Source organism: Heteronotia binoei, chromosome 6, assembly GCF_032191835.1.
Source record: "Heteronotia binoei isolate CCM8104 ecotype False Entrance Well chromosome 6, APGP_CSIRO_Hbin_v1, whole genome shotgun sequence".
NCBI lineage: Eukaryota > Metazoa > Chordata > Lepidosauria > Squamata > Gekkonidae > Heteronotia > Heteronotia binoei.
In genome coordinates this window covers 85,856,699-85,875,774 of record NC_083228.1, presented here as the reverse complement: position 1 = coordinate 85,875,774, position 19,076 = coordinate 85,856,699, and positions in this window count along the sequence as shown.

Sequence of the window (19,076 nt, the reverse complement as noted above, 5' to 3'; positions counted from 1 at the left end):
TGCTCCCCGACTTCATCACTCAGCACCACCTCCTTGGCCATGTTGTCCTCCTGGGTGCGGTCAGGCAATGACCTACAGCCCATACCTTCCGGTAATGCAGAAAGTCTGGACAACAATTCTCTTTCGAATGTAAGGGTCCCAGACCGCCCTGTGCCACCCCGGACAAACCGCCTGTGACCCAGAGGCCCTTGGTCTCTTTCCATTGTGTAAACCCAGGCCAGAAATGGCTGCCGCTCCTCTCGACGCCCCTCAAGCCGCTGCTGCTGGCTGACCACAGGCCCGACATGCCCCAACACTGCACCGCACGCTGCTCACAGCCCCCTCCTGGGGCTGAAACACACAGCCCAAGCTCGACACGTCCCAGCGCCAGCCGACGTCCAATGCCCACGCAGCTCTCGGTCGCAGGCAACCAGGCGTGCCTGTGACCGCGCCCAAAAGCTCCATGAGACTGCTTGGAGAGCTCGCCCCCGCCCAACAAAGAATTCCCCAGATGCCTGGGAAACTGAGCCTCTGCATCCTTCGGGGATGCAATCGCCAGCCCCGCGGCGCACAGCCACTTTGCAGCACGGCCAGGGCAGGGTCGGATTCTCTGTGTATACTGCAATGGATTCCTTCACTGCTCTTGGATAGATCTTCAGATGTATCCACTTTGTTTTATATTGAAGGGAAGTTGTGTTCATTTGTTTGCATCAACTGGAATTTTGACAAGGTTTATCGGAGGTTAGTCAGTAATTTGTATAGAATTTAAAGCAGAGTTAGACATAAGAAACGATATCTGTGAAAGGCATGCCCTGTCAACTTAATAAGTAATTCAAATACCAGTATAATGAAACAATAATGACTGTTGTAAAGAACTTTTATTTTCTTGCAGCTTTATGGCTCCAGCCTGCTGGGATGTCTGACTCCCAGAACACTTATACTCAGATGGTGACTGAAGATTGTTACTCAAACATGATGTATTTCATCCAGCTAAAGCTAATCATAACTTTCTTGCTATTAAAAGCAAAGGACAGTGGTCTACACATTTGGCTTGACTTAAAAGCTAGTGATTATTTGTGGTGGCCTCTGCCTCATTCCCTACTGCAGCCCTGCAGAAAACTTAGAGAAGGAAGAAAAACCAAACCTTTCTACTCCCAAAATCTCTGAAGTTCACAAAGAACACATATCTCTTTTCTGGGCATATGCTATCTACTGTCTGGAGTATCCAAGTCCTGATCTGTGCATCCTTGCCTTCAGAGGTGCAGTAGATAGCTATTAGTGACAAAGCATTTTCTGTGGTGGCACCTCATCTTTGGAACTTGTGGCTTGCCTGGCATCCTCCTTGTGGCTTGCCTGGCACCTTCTTTAATTTCTTTTAGGTGCTAGGCCAAAACACATCTTTTTACCCAGGCGAATTACGGGGTTATATCATCAGCTACATAATGGTCTGTTTCCATTTTATAGATATTTTAATGCTGCTTATGTTCAATAGCTTGTTTTTAATATTGTGATGTGGTTTTAATTGTAAGCTATCTTGAGGTGGCATAAAAACATCCTAACTAAATAAACAGAACAGGACCGAGTTGGATAACAAAGAAGGCTAGGCACTGCTGGTGATCTGCCAACAGGACATGCAGAAATCTAGCAATGGTGTTTACATCAACCTTGGTTGACTTGTTCCATTGGTTTCAATAGTGTTTAATTGTAAAGTGAGCCATTACTGCAGCCAACTCATGGCAACCCCATGAAATTCCACCTCCTTGGGGATTTGAGGCAGGTGATGAGCAGAGGTAGTTTACCATCACCTTCCTCTACATAGTACACCCAGTCTTCCTTGGTAGTATCTCATCCAAGAAATGACCATGGTCAATCCTGCTTAGTTTCCAAGCTTTGATGATATCAGACTAGTCTGGACTATTAGGGCTGCTATTCAATGGGGTTTAGTCATGTCTAGTTTCAACTGTATCAGGACCACAGAATTTTTGTTGTATAAGACACAGATTCAGAATTCCCTGTTTGGTGAAGGATTGGGCAAGCTGTCCTTGGGCAAGATGATAAATAAATGCATCAATAAGAAATAATTAACATAATAATTAACAACAACAGAAATGTCTAAATAAGAAAAATACTGATGCCTACTGCACAGTGTCTGTTGGCTTTGCCTCCTCTGCTGATGACAGAATTGATTAAATATCTAATATGCCAAGCATTAGTCTGGCTGCTCTTTACTTTTTCCTGCCACAGTCAAACATGAGCCACCTTTTGGGGGAAGGTGGAAGGAAGCCAGTCTAGGTATCAAGCTCTCTAATTCTGTACATAATCTGTGGGCACTTAAATCTAGAAATTGGAGCCATGAGCAGACAATAGAGATCTTTCTACAAATCTGAGAAAAGTCCTAGGGAATCTCAGAAAAAAATAACAATAATGTTGTGGTTGCCTAACAGCCTCCACAGTGGCAACCGAGAGGTCATTCATGTATTAGAGGTACAGTTGCCACTGTGGGGGCTGCTAGGCAACCACAACATTATTACTAGCTTTCAAGCCCTGGTTTCCATCAATAAAAGGCTGGGGGAGGGAGGGAGGACATTTTCTAGGACTGTTATGACTTTTGAGGGAGGATTAATCAGGACCAGGCCTGATAGCAGCTACTAGGCTACTTGATGCCATGTGACTTGCATTACTCACACAGGCAAGGCTACTTGATGCTGTTCAACAGCCAGTATAATGCTGAGGTTAGAGTTTCAGACTAGGATCTGGGAGATCCATGACTGACTCACCACTCTGCCATGAAATCTCACTGGATAACCTTGGTCTAGTTACACATTTTCAGCCTAACCAACCTCACAAGCTTGTTGCAGGAATAAAGTGGAGGAGGAGAAGGAGGAGGTGATGTAAATTGCTTTGTTTCCCTGCTGTGGAGAAAGGCAGTGTATAAATGAAGTAAATATATAATAAATATAGCTGGATATGGGGGCAGATACAAGGAAGGTTGATTGGTGTGTGGGCAGAACAAAACAAAACAGGAAACAGTAAGGATAAGGGAATGGCAGGAGGACATCAAGAGGGAATAACATGGAGGGGTGTACTTTAAAAAGTGAGATCCCCACTTGTTCTCTTCCTTATAACAATGGTCTGTCCTCTAAAGAACTGATCTTTCATTTCAATCCAACTGAACACCGGACCTTTTCATCCACACTCTTGCTACCAATTTGTTAGGTTTCAAGGCTCTTCATCTGGATTCAGAGGTCTCAAAAATGCTAAGAATGTCTGTCATCCATGGTTTTTGTGACTTCCATGATTGTCACAATAACTTTGATGCACTACTTATTATACTCTTATCCAGATTCCAAAAAGTTACCTTCTTTTGCAAAGCAAATCAGTGTTCTCAACATTAATTAGAAAGAGAATACTTGAATTTGATCCTTTCCATTTCCCAGAAGAAGTGACCAGGGTTGCCATATAGGATACAGGTTTCCTCTATCAACTTCCTATACATACAGGAGAATCCATGCCCAGCAATGCTTCATTTCTGTACCGTGATTGCCTGTGAAGGACTGAGGCAGGTAGCAGTAGAAGACTGATATGAAAGTCATAGCACTTGCTTCACAGCTGTTTGATCCTAGTATTCTCCTGAAAAGATCTGTGCAGCATTTCCCATTGTATTCATCTCCATCTCTCCTATTTTTAAGGTTAATGAAATTTCAAAGAATGTACTAAGGACACTGTCCTGCCTCACAATAGGAACCACATTCTATAATGAACATTCTACTGCTGTATGGCAAACAGAGCTCATTAGTATTGAAATTGTCTCATACATAGTTCACTTGCAATTTAGGGTCCAATAAGCTTTCTATTTAGAGCCAGCAATGCTATGAATTTATGTCTTGACTGAAAGCCGGTGTAATACTACTGCATAGACATGCAATTTCATACAGAGATAAGATACTGATCTGCTGTACTCTGATGATTCAGAACATAATTTGAGATGCTTTTACCATCTCCCTAGGATAAAAAAAACACTCTTTAATTCAAAGAAGAAAAACACATTTTCACTCCTCTGTTCTGTAATAGCAGAAATAGTAAAAATGGCCAGATTATATCTATGGAGTAGGGAAAAGATCCACAGAAGAAGCGTGCTCAAGGGAATTTAATTTCTGGAGAAGGTTCATGTGACATTGCAGTCGTGCACAGTTTGATGTTCTTTTGTATTAATGTATATCACATTAATAATAGTGCAAATGTCATTAAGGAGATTAGAAAGCAGTTCCCACTAGTCTATAGTCCAATACAACTTTAAGAACATAAGGAGAGCTTTGAGACCAGGCAATAGTTGGCAAGGATCACAGGGTCCAATGACGGTTTTTAAAGAAGCAGACATACTACAGCCTCCTTCAAACCCTCTGGGAATACCCCTAAAGAGGTATAAGTCGATATCTCCCAAGGAGGCCTGAACTCCATCCCCACTAATCAGGATGGATATGGGTCAAGGGAACACATGGTAGGCCTTACAGCTGCTAGGATCTTATCCACTTCTTCACTGGAGAGCTGGCTGAAGTGGTCCAAAGATGGACAAGGGGCTTCCAGTTCTCTTACTGTATCAAGCATGACTGGGAGGTCCTGGCAGAACAATGAGACTTTTTCTGCAAAATAGCTCACAAATGCCTCACAACCAACAGCCAATTCTCTATCATTTTGTTTGCCATGAGGCAAGGTAGTTAAAGACTTAATCATCCTAAATAATTTGGCCAATAAGAACTTGCAGAGACAATGGAGGTTGCATAAAAAGTCTTTTAGCAACCAGCACCATCTCATAGGATTTCATAAACAACATATAAGATGTTCTCGAAGCTCTGTCACAAGCACACCACCACTGTCACTCTAGCCATCGCAGTTCTCATTTCATCCCCTGTAGCTCCAGGGTGTACCTTGGGGCTAACTCAGTATGGGAACAAAGAGGGCATCCGTGGGCAAGTTTGTCGATGGCCTCGGAGTGCCAGCTCTTCCAGTCTTCCACCAGCTCATCTAATGCAGGGGTCCCCAACCCCCGGGCCACAGACTGGTACTGGTCTGCGGCCTATTAGCCCCACTGTGCCACACAGCCTCACTGCCCTCCCCCCCCATGGTGCCTCCTCCCCCTCCATTTTCATGGTTTTAAGGCCCGGAAGGGACGTTGAAGCACCTCCTGGGCTCTTTAAAGGCTGTCCCACCCACCCCGCCCTGCCGATCAACCACGGCAGCAGCGGTGAAAACCACAGCAGCAGCGGCAAGCAACCCGCTGAAAAAGCAGTGCTGCCTTTGCCTCCTCCCCACTTCCTTCCTGGGTGTGGGAAGGAAGTGGGGAGGAGGAAAGGGCAGCGCTGCTTTTTTAGCGGGTCACTCGCCGCTGCTGCCATGGTTTTCCCTGCTGATCAGCTGATCGGCGGGGGGCTAGTTGGCCTTTAAAGAGCCCAGGAGGCACTTCACTGCCCCTTCCTGGGCCTTAAAATTGTGAAAATGAGATGAGGTGCCACAGGGGGGTGAGGCCGAATTCACTGCCCCCACCCTGCCAACCCTGGGGCCGCAGTGGGCGAGCCAGTCCCTGTTGACAAAAAGGTTGGGGGCCACTAAAATGAATCACCAGGAGGCATTGGATCCCACAGAGCATTCTGAAACCCGATTAGGTCCATCAGGCTCTGTGGGCAAGCAAAAATCCACTCGTTGCCTAAACAGGGAGGGCTAGGAATACCCAGCTGAGCCTTCAGAGGGAAGGCAGGAGGGGTTGCACCAGTGCTTAGTACTTGTGTCACTTTCTCACATGCCCAGGGAAATGCTGATTACCACTTTGGAGTCAGGAAGCAATTTTTCTCTAGGTCAATTAAGCCAGGAATCCCGGAGGGTTTTATTTTTTGTTTTATTATTATTATTATTATTTGCCATTTTCTGGACATGGAGAAGGGGGTCACTGTGGATGTGAATCTGTGTCTGTGAATTCTTGCATTGTGCAGGGGGTTGGACTAAATAACCCTGGAAGTCTCTTCCAACTCTATGATTCTACTTTTAAAATATTTTGTTATTCATACATCTGCACTAGATTGTTTCAGCTTCCAGCTCTCTCCTACTGGTCTATTGTATCTTTTTGTATGGAAGATAGAAGTGTGCATATGTGTCCATGGGCATAAAATTCTATCATTTATTTGCTTCCTTTCCATTCTTCCCATCCTATGATTGCCCGTTCAGTTATTAAATGTTTCAGAGTGTCTTTCAGTTGCAGCTGTTGGATAGCACAGTCAGATAACCTGTGAGAGTAAATTTTTAGTGCATTCTTTTTTCTAATGGCAAACTAGAATGATGTTTATAATGTAGAGAATGATGTTTATAATATATGTTACATGTTAAAAAGTAAATTAGGTGGACAAGAACATCACTAGTAAATACATGTCCTTTTGTTTTACCTAGGCTTGTACCAAGAGCAATTCACAGGCAACTTTTATTACCTTTTATTGGTTTCTCACTCAAATGCTATCCAGACCAAATGGTCTTCCAGTTTATTACACTATTTTGCCATTTGATCCTAACTTTTGTATCAGTTTACACCTTAACCCACCAGCTATATGTATTTCAGCTCACTGTACCCCATCCCCTCATCTGAAGAAGTATGCATGCATATGAAAGCTTACATTCTGAATAAAACTTTGTTGGTCTTAAAGGTGCCACTTGACTCCTACTTTGTTCTACAGATTAAAATTCTATTACACTTCTAAAAATGCCCCTGGTGTGGCCATTCTAGGTCCTTCCTCCCTGGATCAGCTGGCTAATAGACTGGCACAAGTGGGTGTAGGCCAGGTTCTGACCACTGTGGGGCAGTATCTTCAGTTTTCTCCAGGCCCAGGTGAGTGTGGCCAAGCAGCATCATGATGGGCTTCACACCAGTACCATTGTATTGTCAATAGATAGCAAAGCCAATGGAGAAACACTTTCAGCAGTATGTAAGGGGGAGGACTGAGACTGTGAACTTGTATGTGAGAATGGGACACTAGAAATATAGATGGATGTCCTTGGTTTCATCTGTGAAACATTAAAGAGCATTCAAGATCAAAAACAGTCTATGGTATTTCAGATAACACTAGTAAACTATCTGTGCTACTTTTTTAACATAGAGAAACTTCATTAAAATGATTAATGTGTATCTATTATTTCTTTTAAAAATGTGTGTCCTACTTTTTCTTTTAAAAGAATCTTTACAAAACAACTTCAAATAAAAACCAATCTTGCAACAACAACAAAAAAAACCCTTTAAACACTACTATAATAAAATATAGGTGTATATCTCAGTCAAATGCACAGACAAATGGCATTGATTGTTAGAAAAATACAATATTGACCAAACAAATGCCTAATGGGACAGCTCTGAGTTGATAGAGAATCCCAATCACACTCCAGCTGAACATTCAGTTGCTGTTAAAGCTGATACATACTCTTGGGCTGGCAAAGAGAAAAGCAAAGGCACTTCAGATTGCTGTGTGCTGTGCAGACTCCTGCAGCGCATACTTACAAGCTTGCCTAAACAAAAGAATTTTCTCTCTGCAGCACCTCAAATGCATGCAAATAGGCAAAAATGCCCTTCCAGGCAATATAACAATTCTCCTTGTTAGAGAAATTGAAATTCCATTCACGGTTATAAAATATAATCTCAGGCTGTGTTCAACTGAGGCTGTTTTTACCTGAGGTTCCTTTAGGCAGTGGCACCCTGAGGGGAGGTGGAGATAAACATCTCTGCTGCTGCAGCACTGTGGGGGAGGGGCATTTACTTCATGATACTGCAAATCCAGTCCTGTTGTTGGTGATACTCCACTTACACTCATCTGGACAATTTGTGAAATTATTTACACAATGTTTCTCCCCAGGGCTTTTTTTTTGGTAGAAAAAGCCCAGCAGGGACCCATTTGCATATTAGGCCACACCCCCTGACATCGCCATTGTTTCGCACAGGGCTTTTGCGTAGAAAAAGCCCAGCAGAACTCATTTGCATATTATGCGACACCTCCTGATGCCAAGCCAGCTGGAACTGTGTTCCTGTGCTTTCCTGCTCAAATAAATGCCCTGCTTCTCCCCATGGTCTATAATCATGTAGTGGAGTATCAGACCTGAGAGATCCAGATTTTAATCCCCACTTTGCATGGAAGCTCACTGGAGAACCTTGGTCCAGTCACACACCCTCAACCTAGCCCACTACACAGGGTTGTTGTGAGGATAAAATGGAAGACAGGAGAATGATGTAAGCAACTTTTGGCCCCCATTGGCAAAGAAGGTGGAGTATTAATGAAGAAATATCAGTAAAATAAAATGGTCTCTGTTGTATCAGGTTGTATGTTAACATTCTCAGGTTATAAAAATCCATCCTGCCCCATTTTTTACCACCATCATTTTCTAGGTCTGACGGTTGATGGAGAAGGAATACTGGACTAGATGGCCTTTAGTCCAATACAGATATAGTTAAGGTTGTAACAGATTGTCATGATCCATACAATATCTCCTGCCATGTCTTCCTTCATGAGTGGTTCTATACATAACTGTCACCATCCTGCTATGCAGTATATTATGGGATTGTGCTGAGCTGAATATGTCATGTTCTTGGGATGGTCTGTGCAAAGCTATTTTGTCTTTCACGGAGGAGATGTTGGTGGTGCCTGGGAATGCAGTGGCTCCCCCTCCTTCCTCTCCACCATTTGGAAACAGAGTCTGAGAATTGCCTTCATTTTGCGAGAAATTAGAAGTTAGGTTCCCTTTGAACTATTTCTTGAAATGTTGTGTCTCAGAAGGTCTGGGGAGGGGGAAGCCCATGCTTTCCTGAGTTACTTAATGCTGTCTGCAATTCTTGCTTTCACTTCTGGCATAAGGGGAAGGTCTGAACTGGTAACATATCAATAAAGTTTGACCTTGGCAAAACCTCACACAGATGAACCAACTGGAGATATCTGTGATCAAATGTTCCAGCTGTGTTTTAAAACTGATATTTTGGCCACACAGGGAGGGCAGAGAGTGTAGCCATTTTACCCCCACAGTAACTTAAAAACACCACCTCTGATATATTTATGTCCCCTTACTTAAAAATAGCAAAAAATGGGAGCCAGTCTTTTTACTTTTTAAGAGTGGAGGTGGTGGTTTTGATTAGTTAAACCATTCAGGATGATAACAGGTTTACATCCTTTCTTTCTTTTTCTTTTTCTTTTTTTGCTTCAGGGCCCAATCCAGAATCTTCAGAAATATAATTCCTACTGGATTGTGTTAGTAAATGCTGCAGACTCTGGGAGGGGCAGGACTATAGCCAGTGTTTTTCTTTAGGAGTCCAAGGCAGTATTGATGGCCCTAGTCAGTCTCTTGGCACTGGGAGGTGTGGGGGGGGGGGGGATAAGGAAAGAAGGAGGCTGGGAAGGCATTGTCATCTGCAAGCTAAGTGCTTCACCTGCTGGGGAGGGGGAATCGACCACCTCCTCTTGCTGCTGCTGACTAGTTCTGCTGCACTGATCCAGCCTGGGGTGGGCACTCCTCTTCTTCCTCCACCACTTGCTGCAGCCCGTCCTGTCCCATCCTCCTTCCTTGCCACCTTCTTTGCATGCTCCACCACTGGTCAGCCAAAGGAGCTGCTTTCACAAGCCATGCTTGGCCGTTGAGGGGTGGGGAGGGGGGAGACCTGGCTTGCTTACAGACAAGATATGTGGACAGACAGGAGCATGCCAGAAGAGGAAGTGGATATGTGCTTGCCTCCTCCCAGGGTCATCTTGCTCGGGGCCTCCCCAGTGCCTGCACCACCACCTTGCAAAGAGAGGGCCAGCAGCATGCATTTGGCCATGGTGTGACTGGTTGGGGTCCTGGGGGAATAATAATAATATTTAATTTGTATCCCATCCTCCCCGCCAAAGCAGGCTCAGGGCGGCTCACATAGCATAACATAATATAAGACACATCAGCAGTTAAAACAAACATCATAAATCATACATACATATTATAAATCATACATTTAAAACCATATACATTAAAACCATCTAAGTTCATTTTGGTGCTAAAATCTTGATGTTACGCATCTTTCAGTTTTTTTCCATGGCGGTGGTATTCCGTCTACAGTAGATTCCACATTAAGTAAAAGCCAGCTGGAAGAAGGTAGTCTTTCAGGCCCTGAGGAACTGGGCAAGGTTCCTCTTCTGGTAATTGGTTCCACCAGAGGGGAGCTGTAATCGAGAAGGCCTTTTCTCTGTTGACTTTCAGTTTGACCTCCTTCGGCCCAGGGATTACCAATAGGTTTTGAGAACCAGATTGTAGTACCCTCTGGGGAATATATGGGGAGAGACGATCACTAAGGTAGGCAGGTCCTCAGCCATATAGGGCTTTAAAGGTAATAACCAGCACCTTGTAATGAATCCCATACACTATTGGCAGCCAGTGCAGTTACCACAGCCCCGGCTGTATGTGCTCTCACCTAGGGAGTCCCAATAACAGCCTGGCTGCTGCATTCTGCACTAGCTGTAGTTCCCGGTTCGGCACAGGGGCAGCCCCATGTAGAGGGCATTACAGTAGTCCAACCTCGAGGTGACCATTGCATGGATCACTGTTGCTAGGTTGCCACGCTCCAGGAAGGGGACCAGCTGTCTCACCCGCCTAAGATGAAAAAAGGCAGATTTAGCCGTGGCTGCTATCTGGGCCTCCATTGACAGAGCAGGCTCCAGCAGCACCCCCAAGCTCTTGACCTTGCACGCCATTTACAATGGTGTACCGTCAAATGCTGGTAGGGGGATTTCCCCTCTCAGACCGCCTCAACTCATGCAAAGGACCTCTGTCTTTGCTGTATTCAACTTCAACCTACTCAGCCTCAGCCATTCTGCCACAGCTTGCAATGCCAGGTCCAGATTTTCTGGGACACAGGCTGGCCATCCATCAGTAGATAGAATTGGGTGTCATAGAATAGATAGAATTGGGTGTCATCAGCATATTGGTGACAACCCAACCCATACCTCAATCTGGGCAAGGGGGGCGCATATAGATGTTAAATAAAATCGGGGAGAGCACTGCCCCTTGTAGCACCCCACAATTAAGCTGGTGCCTCCAGGACAGTTCACTTCCAATCATCACCCTTTGTCCTCGACCATCAAGGAAAGAGGAAAGCCACTGCAAAGCCAATCCCTGGATCCCCGCATCGGCGAGGCAGCGGGTCAGTAGCTGATGGTCGACCATGTCCAACGCAGCCAATAGTTCTAACAACATCAGCACCGCCGAGCCACCTCGATCCAGATGCCGCTAAAAGTCATCTACCAGGGCGACCAGCACTGTCTCCATCCCATGTCCTGGGCAAAAGCCAGAGTGGTGGAGGTCTAGAATGGCAGCGTCATCCAGAAAACTCTGTAGCTGTAACGCTACTGCCCTCTCAATAATTTTGCCCAAAAAAGGTAAATTTGAGACCTGTCAATAATGTGCCAGTTTGGCCAGATCTGATGTAGCTTTTTTCAAGAGAGGGTGGACCATGGCCTCTTTAAGAGGCGTTGGAAAAAGCCCTTCCAAGAGGGATCTATTTACGATGTCCCTTAATTAGCCAGGAGGGGCACGGGTCCAGATCACAAGTTGTTGGGCGTACAGTGGAGAGGATTCTGTCAACTTCCTCAAGGCTGAGCATGTTGAAGCAATCCAAAACTGGTCCAGAAGAGGCCAATCCCTGGATCCCCGCATCGGCGAGGTGGCGGGTCAGTAGCTGATGGTTGACCATGTCCAACGCAGCCGATAGATCTAACAACATCAGCACCGCCGAGCCACCTCGATCCAGATGCCGCTAAATGTCATCTACCAGGGCGACCAGCACTGTCTCCATGGGGCCTCGAGTTCACATACTGTATCCAAGTATGGCAGGAAGGTCGTGGTGGAGTGACGAGACCTTATCTGCAAAAATTTTTGCAAAAGCCTCACAGCCTATCACCAATTCCCTGACATTTGGCCTGCCTTGAGGCAGTGTCTTAAGATTCCAAATTATCCTAAACAATTGTGCCGGGCACAACTTTGCAGATGCAATCTTGGCCGCAAAGTAAGTCGTCTTTGTGGCTTTGACTGCCATCTCATAGGACCTCATAAACTCTCTACAAAATGTTCTAGTCACTTCATCTCGAACATGCCACCCTTGCCTCTCTAACCATCTGATCTCTAGTTTCAGCTGTTGCATATCCGGGGTATACCACGGAACCAGATTAACACGAGGGCGCAGAGGGCACCAAGGTGTGATCTCATTAATGGTTTTGGAGAGCTGGTCCTGCCAAGACTCCACCGGGTCATCAAGAGAATCGCCAGGGGGGCAGGAATCCCGTACAGCCATTTAGAACCACTCAGGGTCCATCAGACTCCACAAGCGAGCCAAAATAAGTCTGCCACCTAAACGGACTTGGGGTGGGACATCCACACAAGCCTTAAGGGCAAAGTGGTCCGACCATAGCACTGCCTCAGCAGTAATATCGTCCACCAAAACCCCGGCCACGAAGATCAAGTCTAACATGTGCCCCGCCTGGTGAGTGGGCAATGTAACAAATTGGGAGAGTCCCAGTGTCATCATGGATGACACTAGGTCCATCGCCTGACTGGAGGCCGCATCATCAGCATGGACACTGAAGTCACCCAGGATCGCAAGCCTTAGGTACTCCAATGCCCAGCCTGCTATGGCCTCTATCAGGGATGGTAAGGTGCTGGTTGGTGCGTTAGTTGGACGGTACACCACCCATATCGCCAACCCCTCCCCAACACCACCCCTCTCCCCGCCCGCTAATCTGTGATTGGTGAAAGACCGAGTATCCCGGGGGAGCTGTTTGGGAGAGAGCTATGGTCTCTCCATCTCACACCCAGGTATCGGTCATAAAAGCCAGGTTCATGTCCTGCTCGAGCAAAAACTCTCAGAGGACTGAGGTCTTATTGTTTATGGACCTGGTGTTGCATAACACTAATGACGGAGGCGAGTAATTCATCCTGACCCCACTACCTGTCACCGTTGGGATGGGACACAGACTGGAAGGAGGCCAAGCACCACCATGTCTCAGCCTCCTTCCCTTATATCGATGTTTGTTCCCACCGTCATACCTTCCCCTCCCCAGGAGGGGAGTTTAGCAGGCCCGGTAGGAGTAGAGGGCCCCCCGTGCCCCCTTGCCACGCAGTCAGGGTCTCCGGAGGTGGCAAAACCAATGGGTCTGGCCAGCACCCAGATGGCTGTTTTGGTATTTCCAGCCGAGGTCGAAACCACGGCAGCGGCCGACCACCACCACCGGAGAAGAGCACCGATTGATTTTGCAGCAGATAGAGGTGCTGCTCCCACAGCAGCCCAAGAACTTTCTGCTGCTGCTTCCTCAAAGCTCCGCCTGGCAGTCTGACTGCCACTGATGTCTCCTCTCCAACATCCCACGGCCGACCATGCTCCCCAATGTCCAACCACTGCTGGTGCCCTAGCACTCCGCCCACCACTCGGCCCCACTCACACTCTAGACCGTGATCACAGCAGCCTTCCGTGTTGGCGCCAGGCCCAGCTCGCCAGAATCACAAGTGGTGCCTCTTTCGTCTTTTGGGGAAGTTAGAAGCCTTCCAAGTTCTTACATCTCGGACCGCACCGGAATGGTGACTGGGGAATGATTGGAAGGACCTGAAAGGTCTCACAGGGATCTGATTGATGGAGCATGGAACTCCCAGGCCACCCTGGTAGCTACAGGCCTGGGGAGGGGGTAATTTGCATTTAAAAGACAAAGGAAACTGCTGATTTTCCCATCAGATCCTAGTCTGATCCTTAGACTCACTGACTTCCGTAAAGCAAAACAGGCTTAAATTCAAGCATGTAAATGTTAGGGTGCTGCAAATTCAGCCACACATCTCTTTATGGGGAGATTAGTTTGGAGCTTCTGCTCTTGGATGCAGCTCTACAGATTAATTCAATCTGTTGCATTTGACACCCATGAGTGCCAGGCTTGACATTGTTAATCCAGCTGAAAAATGAAGATGTGTTTCTGTTTGCCTCCCAGCCCTATCAACCATAGGATACAATATTCTTCCCATATTTCATCCAAAGGAGTCACCCTTTGTTGAACTAGCTAGAGCAGAGATATCAAATGGCTCCTTTTAGTAGCACATTTGCTGTTTCAAAGTGTTTAAGAGAGCAGGAGGCAGCTCATTCAGTTATTCATTTGGGCTCAGTACTGTTAGACACGGATCTTAATGGATAATATTGATTGAGAGAAGCAAAGCACATTCTTTTTTTCAAAAGGGGGGAGTTTGCCAAGAAGATGAGAATAGAAGGATGCTTGCCGCTTCACTCTTGTGACAGCAAAGCGCTGTTGTACACAGTCCACAAAAAGCCTGTGGAAGAGAACCCCAGTAAAAGGAATCTGTTGTGTATCGATGGTGTGACAAGTGGAAACCCAAGGTATTCTTCAGGCAGAGTTTGGAATTCTTGTTCTCGTTGCAAGGAAAAAGCCTAAACTCTTGCATCACTTCTGACACTGGAATTCTGGCTGGCACAGAAACTCAATGGCAGGCACCATCTCCATCATTCAAAAGTGGTTTAAGGTTCACAGATGAAAGGTTTCATCTCAGCCTAACAACTGCTTGCATCATAAGGTCTACTTCATGCTTGGAAGCTGTACTGTGTCCACTCACAGCATGTTTTCCCAGGATATTCAATAGATTTCTCATGTGACTTGTTTTGAATCCACCTGTTTCTCTTTGAGTAACCATCCAAAGTTTGTCTATGGATCATGAGTAATTGTGTGGCTCAAAACTAATCCCTAGGTTAGCAAGAAACAATATGCTTGGGCATTTAGTGTCTATTAATTAGCTGAAAAGTAATTGCAAGCTACAATGCAGTGATGATTGCAGTAATGGAACCAGGCCAAATTTTGCCTGTAAGCTGTTGATTGATTGACAGTAGATTCGGGGCAGACCAAAAGAAAGCACCTTTTCACACAATGCATAATTACCAATCCCATCCTTCCTACCAACGTTAACCACAGCTATCAAATTATAATCCAATGATTTTTCCCAGTTTACAAATTAGCCTTCTTCCCACTGTATTGCTCATTATTTCTTATATGATATAAAACAGTCAGACAGCATAAGTAAATTGGTTATCTCTGCAGGAAGAAAAGGAGGTATGACGATGTTTGTTAGTGAAACCAGTAGAGTGCTGTACTCCTATTTTTTTCCCCCAACTGTACAATGAATGTCTTGGTAGCAGCTTATGCACAGTGCTTTGTTACATTTATCTCACTGACTGTGACAGCCCTAGAGTCAAGAATAAATGCATCTCCCAACAGCACTCCCACAGTAGGCCTGGCAAAGAAACACCTTCTATTGATTATCCACAGTGCTCTAGAAATCATCTGTTTTGTCCAAACTACTTGGACTTAGTTATAGGCTCTTTCTCTTTACAGACATTGCCCATAATTCATCGATTTATTCTGTCAGTCTTGCTCTTGTACCATAAAACAACCATTAATCTGATTTAATAAACCAGCACAGAGGAGTTAATAATGTGTGCTTTGGGTAAGTATGTGATACAGTCCTATAGATGCTCTGCATAGTGTAAGCTTGAGAACACATACATAAATTTAACATTCTATCACTACAGCATGAGGTGAATAAAATGGTTTAAGCTGCTAAATGTTCCTATCACAGATCTGTGAAGGTAACTCATTACTCTCTCAGGCCTTTTTGTCTCTTTTTAGGTTCAGCACTGGGATCCAGCCCTAGCTCCACTCTTTGAGCAAGAGTAACCACCAACACCAGCACTGATGGCTCAGCCCTCTCCAGGCCATGAGTAGAGTTGCCAGGTCTCTCCAGCCACTGGTGGGGGGTGGTCCATGAGGTACTGGGATATGCAAAAATCATTTGGTTGGAGGTGGGGAAGACACAGCAAGGGAAAGGGGTTCTTTCCGGCTGTCTTGTACAGCATTCTGTAGGTCTTTATAGACCATGGGAAATGTAGAGGTAAGCACAAATCTGCTATCCTCCAGTGGAAGAGGAGGTGCATGCAGAGTAATGCTGGTTTGGTTTTTCTCACCTCCTAGAAAAAGGAAGATTGCATTTTAACTGCAGTTAATCACGCATGCTGGTAAAACTAAAGTCGGTCTATAGGATCAGATTATCAGAACAGGATCAGAGCATACAAGGGCAGGCCTTGAATTCAGCAGGAGCTCACAGGAGCTCAGCTCCTGAACCTTTCTGAGGGTTCTCCCTCTTCCTTCCCACCTACCTACCTTGTCCATTGAATAGTAGGTGCAGCTGCATAACAATCCCTGAATGAGCTCCAACACCTATTTTTCTACAAAATGACCCCTGTACATAATTTGAGCAGCCAACATTCCATACTCAGAACCTGAGGTGATTTCCAATTGTGTGCAATAGTAGTTTTTGCCACCGTTATGAGGGAAATAAGTAGTACAGGGGTCATCTGTACAGGGGTCATCTGCTTTAATTTTTTTAAATGTTGCTTTCATTGTTTATTATTTATTTTAAAACATATAAAAACAAAGGAACAATAATTACACATTATTACCAGAATAGGCAACATATTCTCTAGTACAGATGATATAACCATTGGGTATATAATATGAAGAAGCTGTTCCATACAGATCAGGAAAGTATAATTGTCTTATGTATTACATGTTTATTTATTGACTCTGTGTATAGAGTGTCCACATCAATTCTATCTAAAACTGGGTACCATTTTGCATAAAACTTTTGCGCTGCCTTTATAGGATCATGAGACTCTAAATCTGCAATAATTTTCTCCAGTGTAATGTACTCCCATAATTTGAGCAGCCAACATTCCATACTCAGAACCTGAGGTGATTTCCAATTATATGCAATAGTAGTTTTTGCCACCGTTATGAGGGAAATAAGTAGTGAGATTTTGGATGGTGAAGCATCAACTCTTTGCCAGTTATTTAGAAGAATTATGTCAATTTGCCTGGGTATTGATACCCCAGAAATTTGCTCAATTTGGGGCAGAACCTTGCTCCAGAAGCTTCGAATTAACGGGCAATCCCACCAGCAATGGATGGGGGAAGTGACAACACCACATTGATGCCAGCAGAGGGGGAAGTAGAGGGGATCTATGTGGGCAAAGTGTTGAGAAGTATAGTACCACCTTGCCATTAATTTGTAATTTTGTTGGAAAGTATTAATAGAATTAGTGCGAAAGGCCTCAGTCTTCCAAATAGCCTCCCATTGCACCAGCGAGTGCAGTAAGAGGGAAGAGTGTTGCAGACTTTAGCTATCAATATATTGTAAATATATTGTAAATTCTAGAAATAAAACCTTTAGACTCAGGACAAGACTTGGAAAAAAGATGCTCAAAATCTGTTAGGGGACGAGATAAGGACTTATGATTTTGGGGACAGTTCAAAAAATGACTTATCTGTAGATATTCAAACCAAGGTATTTTTGAGACTGTTTTTTCTTCTAATTGAGCCTTAGTTAGGAGTTTATTTTTAGAAGAGCTGAAAAATATAGACCAACGAGATCTTCTTCCAATTTGAGAATGACGGGGACTGTTGAGTCGGAGAGAACCATGGCTGTCCTGTAAAAGAAGGGGAGACAGATCCGGAACCAGTACTGAACGGACTTGATCCCATACCATAAGTATGGCTTGCATAAATGGGTTTACAATTTGCCAGCATGGCCTGTCTTTCTTCTTTAGCCAAAAAAATTCATAATACTTTAGTGGAGTAATATGTGCCTCTTCTATGTGTATCCAGGTTGGGCTTGGATGAAGATAAAGCAGTTTGACCATAGATGCAAACACAGAAGCTTTATAATAGAGGTGGAGGTCAGGAAGTGCTAGTCCTCCTTTGGTCTTTGGCCTTTTAATAGAAGCAAAGTGAATTCTATGGGGTTTGTTACTCCAAAGAAAATTGTTCAAGAGCATTTGCCATTTTTGTACTTGTAAAGCAGGGATATAAATTAGAAGGGCACGGAATAAATATAAAAATTTGGGGAAAATGAATTATTTGATTATGTTTAATCGTTCTAGCCATGATAAAGCTAGAGAGTTCCATGGCTGGAGGGTTGACTTGATTTGAAGGTATGTAGCTGATCAGCTGCCAATCACCTACCGAGTCCAGTACAAAGTGTTGGTTATTTAAAGCCCTATATGGCCGAGGACCAGCCTACCTAAGGGACCGTCTCTCCCCATATGAACCCCAGAGAGCACTGAGGTCAGTGGGTAAAAATAAAATGATCACCCCTGGGCCGAGAGAGGTCAAACTCCAAAACACCAGAGCACAGGCCTTTTCAGCCGCGGCTCCTGCACTGTGGAACCAGCTTCCGGAGGAAGTGCGGGCCCTGCGGAACCTTGACCAGTTCCACAGGGCCTGCAAGACCGCCCTTTTCAGACAAGCCTATGCTGATATCGACTGCTGAGTTGCTAGGAATAAAAGAACCGCCATCTATAATACTACCATGGAACTATCTAAACTGGCAGAACCAGCGCCAGAACAGTTTTATTGCTGCCAGATACATTTAATGTAACTTAAATTATGTATTTTAACTCAATTAACTGGTTTTTATGTTTAATTTTTTAACTGTTAAATTTAAAGTTTTACCTATTTATGTTAATGTATGGAATGTTGTTAGCCGCCTTGAGCCACCTTGGCGGGGAGGGCGGGATACAAATAAAATCTATTATTATTATTATTATTATTATTATTATTATTATTATTATTATTATTATTATTATTAGTTGAGCAGATCCTTTACGTCTAGGGGGATAGATATCCCAAGATATGACCAAAATAGGTTACCCAATGATAGGGATACAAGGTTTGCAGTAACTGTTTCGTGGTTGAGGATAAGTTAATGGGGTAAAGCCAGGATTTGGAAAGGTTAAAGGACAGGCCTGAAACCCTGTGAAATTCAACAAAAAAGGGGGACAAAGCTTGTATTGTTGTAAGGGGGTCAGTAAAAAAAAAAGGACATGTCATCTGCAAATAGGCTTAATTAAAACTCTTTATGGGCGATATTAAAGCTTAAAATCGAGGAGTTATTTCTAATGCAGTTGGCCAATGGCTCAATGGCCATGGCGAATAGTAGGGGAGAAAAGGGGTACCCCTGGC